The 7031-nt window shown below is 38.8% G+C and overlaps 1 protein-coding gene across 3 annotated transcripts in view; it reads right to left on the bottom strand.

Moving 5' to 3' along the window:
• Positions 1–2956, bottom strand: part of LOC149074654 (uncharacterized) — a 37954-nt gene extending 34998 nt beyond the window's left edge. The window contains exon 1 of one of the 3 annotated variants that reach the window (XM_089247090.1): positions 2851–2956. The gene's annotated coding sequence lies outside the window, so the exon portion shown is untranslated. The remainder of the gene's footprint in view (positions 1–2850) is intronic. The other 2 variants (XM_089247087.1, XM_089247088.1) reach the window with 2 other exon arrangements.
• Positions 2957–7031: the final 4075 nt, after the last annotated feature.

Here is a 7031-nt window from a genome sequence, read left to right on the forward strand (position 1 = left end):
TTGTCCATGAAACAAAACTAGAATAAAAATTAGATAGTTTTTTCATTGAAAACGGGTGATTTTAGGAAAATATATCAATGTAATACAGTAGTGCTATAACAAATGAAATTTTTGCTTTTGAAATTAACACTGCATTTTATACTGACACAGCACTAAATTAATACCACTGTCTACATAAGTGAAAACCCTTCCCCCCCCCCCCCCGTCTTTGGCAAATTTTGAACAATGTCAACCATTGTTGGCAATCTTGCTTTTTGGTGAAAATTGGTAATATCCCAAATTTTCCCATATTTTTAATCCCGAGAGAAATTTTCCGCATTTTTAAATTTTTCCTTTTTTTGTATCCCAAACACTACCTTCATAACAAATTTCATGTTTCTTGAGCTGCTAGAAGTGCCTAGGAGTTTTGATGATTGTGAGTCAGTCCATGTCAAAACAACAAAACTTTGAGTTGAAATTTCTCAAGAACTACGAATGATAGTGAAAAGTGAGTCAAAGGTTTAATCGAACTTGTAAAATACTCAATATATGCAAAGTTTCAAGTGTCTGAATAACTTTAATATAGAGATATGGGTGTCTCAAAACTACCTAAGTTGCTTCCAGAAGAAGGATGTTACGGCCCTGGTTGCTTTACTCGACTTAGCGGGGACACTGCCGTGCCCCACAGATCCAAAGGGCAGCAGATTTTCTAGGACCGGCCATGACAGTGTAAATATACATGTCTTTTTTTCTTTTTTTAGTATGTTCTTACACGAGATATTTCAAACTTTATATAGTGATCAAAAAAAGGGTGGGAAAGAGGGAAATGTATGTGTAATACCGATTGCACTATATATAATAAAATAGAATGGTAAATGTACACATAACTTGACATTAACTAATTCATTTTGTGTTACTTTATATTTAAGAAAAGAGATTCATTTAATAATAACATAAATAATTCTTGAAAAATGAATGATGGTTGCCACGTGCCAACAGACAATAGATTTTGTTTTTGTAGACCTACTGGAGAGACACCCTAGTATCTTGGGGTCCCAGAGAGAATGTTCATAATCTATGTTATTTATATGTTTTGTTTTTTTTTGTCTCTGCGTGTCTTTTTAACCCATTTTTCTTACTCTGTTTTTGTCTTTTTATACCAGTTTGTACTTGTTGGATTTTTGTCAAATAATTTTTTTTTTACATGTTAAAATATTTATTCGGGCATCTATGAGTATTATTTCAAGCGAGGGCAGCTCAAACAAGGGTGCAAGGGGGCGCAGTGCCGTCTTAACGCATGGGCTTACCTGGGCACGGCTCGGGGGGGGTCTAAAGTGTAGAGGGCCTCACAAAAATGAGATTAGGTTGAAATTTTCTAAACTTTACATGGTAGGGTGTCAGAAAAACCACTTGACCCATGATGCTCTTTAGATGGCCCTGCCCAGGTGGCAGGTTGTAAGGGCTAGCACTGTAAACTTTAGTTAAAACTCCAAGCTTTTAAAAAATTTTACACCATAAAAATTTATGTGACATCACGCTTTTGAGTTACACCTCGACAACAGAGATGTTGAGTAAACTTGAAGAATGTAAGCTATCATGGCAGCTCGAGACAAAATCTCTATCCATGCTGGACTTATTTTTTGTGCCTCCAGCTTATTCGCCCCATATCCCTACATCCTGTGTCAGGGCTCCTAAGCCAGATTTTTCATGGGGGGGGGGCCCTTCTACAGTTCATTTATAGTGTGAAAAGAAAGATGAAAAAAATGATAAGGATAGAGTACTGAGCCCCAGACTTTAACCCTGTCAGCCCTACACTTGTGGGTCATGCCCCTCCGTCACAACTTATCCGAACAATTGTTTCCCAACAAAAAAACATTTTTCCAAAAAAAAATTCTCCCTTTCATCTCCGATATGACACCCCTCTAGAGAGGACAGAAATCATTTTGATGAGCCATCGATAGTTTTTTATCCATCAACACCCCTGTTGAGCGCCGTTCTATGTGACTAATGGGTTGCATAGCTCAAGTAATGCCCCTATACTCTATCAAAAGGGGCAAGTGTGCACATTTTGGTTCTCTCTGCTAATATTTTTTCAGAATGGTCAAACGAAAGCAAAGGAAAAATTCTGCATTTCACTTGTCCAGTCCTTGGAGTACCAGAAACACCTTTGAAATAAATTTCTTAATATCAATAAGTTCAATAGTCTGAAAATGCTGGATTGCTGATCGGGCTAAACTAGCATATGGCTGGATTATAGAGTCTACTGAATCACCTCTGACCTGAACTTGAGGGGGAACCACAAACATTTATTTTTAACCTTATAATATTGTATATATACAATAACTTTTTGTATATATACAGAAAAATTAAATTATTATAATCTATTATTGAAACCAGAGCAATAAACTTGATTAGTTGATTATTGAAACCAGTAGATGGAGTGAGTGCGACCAATTTTTTTAAGACAGTTTTCGAGTGTTTAATGCCTTAGTTTTTAGTAATTTTTGCATTTTCAATTTGTTATTTTTTATTCATTAGCCTTTTTAATGCCTTTCACATGCCTATTTTTACAATTCTAGTGCCTATACTTTTGATCTCTAGTTATGATAAATTACACATGAGGAATACAAAAGTCGCCAATGAATTTCTAAAAGGACAAATCATAAAAGATTGGAAACCACTTTGGAGGATTAAATCTGTTAGTATGCTACAATGATTGTAATGAAGCCTAATTTGCTCACAATGGCTGTTGCTAGAACAACTACAAAACTAATAGGATTAAAAGAAGGGAAATTGTTTTGAACTATTGTCATTCCACCATTATTTAGAATAAATGAGAATGTGGCTTTTTACAGTAATTAAATTATTTACATCGCAACAGCCAGTCCTAGCAACAGCAATCACTTCTCTTCTTTTTAGGCTGAGAAATGCAGTTTTGGTTCTTTGAGAACCCTCGACGCATATAGACGACTTGGACTAAGATAGCATTTCTAAAATCTAAACTGAAACCATGTGACCATACATCCAGTAATTTACAGAATAGATTGTTTCTTGGTTTGTCCGTAATTTTTTTTTTTTTTTGAATTTTTGTAAAGCATGATCGTTGCTGTGACCATACGTCCCGTATTTTTCAGGGACGTCCTGTTTTTGTTTTTTTGGTTGTCTCGACTTTTTTGCAAAAATGTCCTGGTTTTTCACGTATTTTCAATGAAATCAACTTGTCTTCATCACCGCATCTTTTGTGGTGGTTTTGACGCAATATATTAGGAAACTTTATGCTACTGTTTGTGGAGGAAACCAGGACCGAACCAATCTATTGTCCGACAATCTTGGGGGTACGTAAAAATTTTAAATATCGACTATAAGTGAATGCAGACTCCTCGAACGGGGTGAAGGGAGCGTTGAGAATTACCGAAGTAGCGTGTATAGTGAACGGGAGCGGGCGGCGAAGTTCTACCTCCACCCTGCTACCTATGTCAATAATACAATTTTTTTCATTGAACAGGGAGGGGTGATCGTCTCCATGCTCCTCTCTCTCTCTTCCTACATATGTATCTGGCGCTAGTACATAAAATATTGATTCGATCATGTAAATTTTTGGAGATTTGGCCAGTCTTGGAGCAACCAGTGTCTGGTGTTATTTCAACTACCATTTTCAGATACCCGATGGCAATAATGTCTTTTGCCAGCGCACGATAATCAGTGATATTTCTGCAGCTGGGTTTTTGTAATGCATACATACATAGATTTTGCAAAATCACTGCTCCTAGTATGCAGTGTTAACATGACATCGCTTCGAAGATCTCAAATAGTATACAGTAGACTCTCACTAATCCGGCGCATATAAGACAAGGGTTATGATGAAGTAGCCTACTGAAATCACCGGATTATCGGAAGGTAGTTGAAAAACTTAAATGTGCTGCAAATTTCTGTGCGTAGATACGAACAAAACACGATTTCCACATGGGCGAGGGGATTTGCCCCCGGGTATCATAATTACTTACTCAAAACCTTGCGTTTATCAATTGTATAGTGTATGCATAATTGTGACTATCTTTGATTGTATGTACAGTGTATATACCGTCATTGTACACGGCCATCAAGTACATATGGGGGAAAAGAGATGAAGGCGTCAGTCATTTTCATGGAATAATTTCTGCCATATACACTCATGTCCATAAATTGATAATTCAGAATCACACGGAAATCGAAATCTAAAGTAAAAATTTCACCTGCAAAATTATCACACACATCTGCAAGAATGATATGCAAATTTCAGGAAGCCACCAGATGATGCCGATAGTACGTCACAATGACGAGAATGTAAGAGGGGGGTATATAAGGAATGGTGGCAAAGAAGTAAAATTGTTCACAAGAGTTCTGTAAGGCGCTCAGTGCCATAAGCGAATAGTTATGATACAGAGGACGCATGTGGATGATTTTTTACGTGGTAGAATTATCGGCCGCCTGGAATGTGGGCGTACTCAGATGGAAGTATCCGAGGAACTTGGAATTGCCCAAAGTGTCATCTCTAGGCTTTGGCAACGATTCCAAGATAACGGAAATGTCAGTAGACGTTACAGTACAGGTCGCCCCCGAGTTACAACGCTGAATGAAGACCGGTATTTGGCAGTAACTGCCAAAAGAAGCAGACGGAGCACAGCATCCGACCTGTCTCGTCAGCTATCTGCAGCCCCGGGTACCACAGTTTCAAGGCAAACCGTGTATAGACGTTTGGGAGATATTGGTCTATATGCTCGCAGGCCTGTCAGATGTGTTCCGCTCACGGCAACTCACTGTCGGCAGCGATTAGCCTGGAGTAGAGAACATGCAATGTGGACATCGTCACAGTGGGCTTGTGTGATGTTTTCCGACGATTCCAGGTTTAGCTTGCAGTCTGATTCACGTCGGACTTTCATATGGAGACAACATCATTGAACAACACCGTTACGGTGGTGCAGCATTGCTCGTTTGGGGTGGAATTATACTTGGTTCCAGAACAGATCTGCATGTTCAAACTGGAACCATGAAAGCCCAAATTTATCGGGACATCATTCTGGAAAAACACGTACGTTTGTTTAGGGGTGCCATGGGAGCAGAATTTGTGTTTATGGATGACAACGCCCGTCCTCACCGAGCAAACATCGTAAACGAATGCCTTAAATCTGAGGATATAACCCGTACGGAATGGCCAGCATTCTCACTTGACTTGAATCCGATAGAGCATGTGTGGGACATGCTTGGCCGACGAGTTGCAGCCCGTCAACCGCCTCCTACATGTGTACCGGAACTTCGGAGAGCATTGCTTGCTGAGTGGAGTGATCTTTCCCAAGATCAGATCGATAATTTGATACTCAGCATGCCTAGGCGTTGTACGGACTGTATTTCATAGCATGGGAGACATACAATGTATTAACCATCATACCAACCATGTAATAGTAAGTTTTTGTAAAGGAGATATTTTTTACAATTGCTCCAGGGAACAAAAATCGTAGTTTTTATGAATGGTATCAAACATACACCATCGTTTTTGTTCTTTATCTTTTGTTTAATAAATGGGCTTTATGAATAAGTAACGTTTGTTTTGTTTCTGAACCTTTATTTGCCGGAGCTGGCATTATCCTTAATTTATGGACATGAATGTATAATATAATGTATATTTATATATTTTTTAACGTGTTTTGGCGCCCTTTCTCACATACACGTGAAATAATCCACGCGGATTTGAATGGGCGATAAACCCATACTACCGAATTTTAAAAAAGTCACGAAAATATGAAATTAAAATCACCAGAAAAATAAATTCTCCGAAATGTTTGAAGTTACTAGGCCAGAAGCTATTTAACACCATCAAGAATTAAAAAAATCGGTGCTGAAACACGATTGTGAGCAGAATATCCTGCAACAACGTGCGATGGAAGTGAAATGGCACGTAGTTCAACAATGCATTAGCGTAGAAAACGTTTCGTCCAATCGCTAACATAGGTGCATGCGAATATGCAAATAAGACGTAAGAGGGAACGTAGTAAAATTCCTACAGCTATGGCCATAGATGTGATTTTGCTTTTGTCATGATGCCTCAACTCCGAATATTAATTTCAAAAAAATTAATACCACAATACAATGTACATTGCAAATATATATGCAGTGGCGTAGCCGGGGGGGCGGAAGCAGAGGTAGCGAATGCTCCCCCAACCAAAATTCTGCCAATATTGGCGCTTATCTTAGAAAAAATGACTAACGAAGTCTTCTCAAAAATTGCGACAAAAAACAAGTTTTGAATTTTTTTACTGTCGTTCTATGTTGATTTTACTGAGGGTCAATACGTGCTTAGAAGGGGGAGAGGGGTAGGTTTAAGCTTCTTTTGTAGTTACAGTGATCTCCCATAGCTTTTCACAGGCATGCGCTGGAAGGATAAGGTGCTGTGCGGTGACCTATTGGAAACCAGCAATGAGTCAGAGTTAGCTTATGTATGGGTCAATTGGGGGGGGGGGGAGAGAGAATTCGGTGCTCTTGAGATAAAACACCCGAGTTCAAACACAACGACAGGGTTTGTTCCATAAAATGGAAGGTGGGTCCCCAAGTAAAAGAACTCCATGGCCTGGAAGTTCCTCAAGTTGTGTGATTTTAAATGATTGCAATGATATAGTAAATAACAACTGTGTGTTGTTGAACGTTGGATCCACCGACAGACATCTACTGATTTGATCTATAGAATAATTCTTTTACCCCTCTGCATGGTCTGGTGTCAAAATGGCATCATTTTTCCCAAGGGGATGAGCGGCTTCATAGAGTACAATATATATGGCAGAAATTATTCCAAGAAAATGACTGACGCCTTCATCTCTTTTCCCCATATGTACTTGATGGCCGTGTACATACAAAGATATAGTCAATTAAGCATACACTATACAATTGATAAAAGCAAGTTTTTGAGTATGGAAAAAATAATGCTTAAAAAGAATATACATGGACTGCGGTCAGGGCCGCAACTAGATGCTTGGTCACCCGGGGCAAGCGTGCATTTTGACGCCCCCTTGTAATGTTGAAGG

Source organism: Pholcus phalangioides, unplaced genomic scaffold (assembly GCF_987345545.1).
Source record: "Pholcus phalangioides strain wild (caught in Gottingen) unplaced genomic scaffold, Ppha-v1.0 ptg000017l_1, whole genome shotgun sequence".
NCBI lineage: Eukaryota > Metazoa > Arthropoda > Arachnida > Araneae > Pholcidae > Pholcus > Pholcus phalangioides.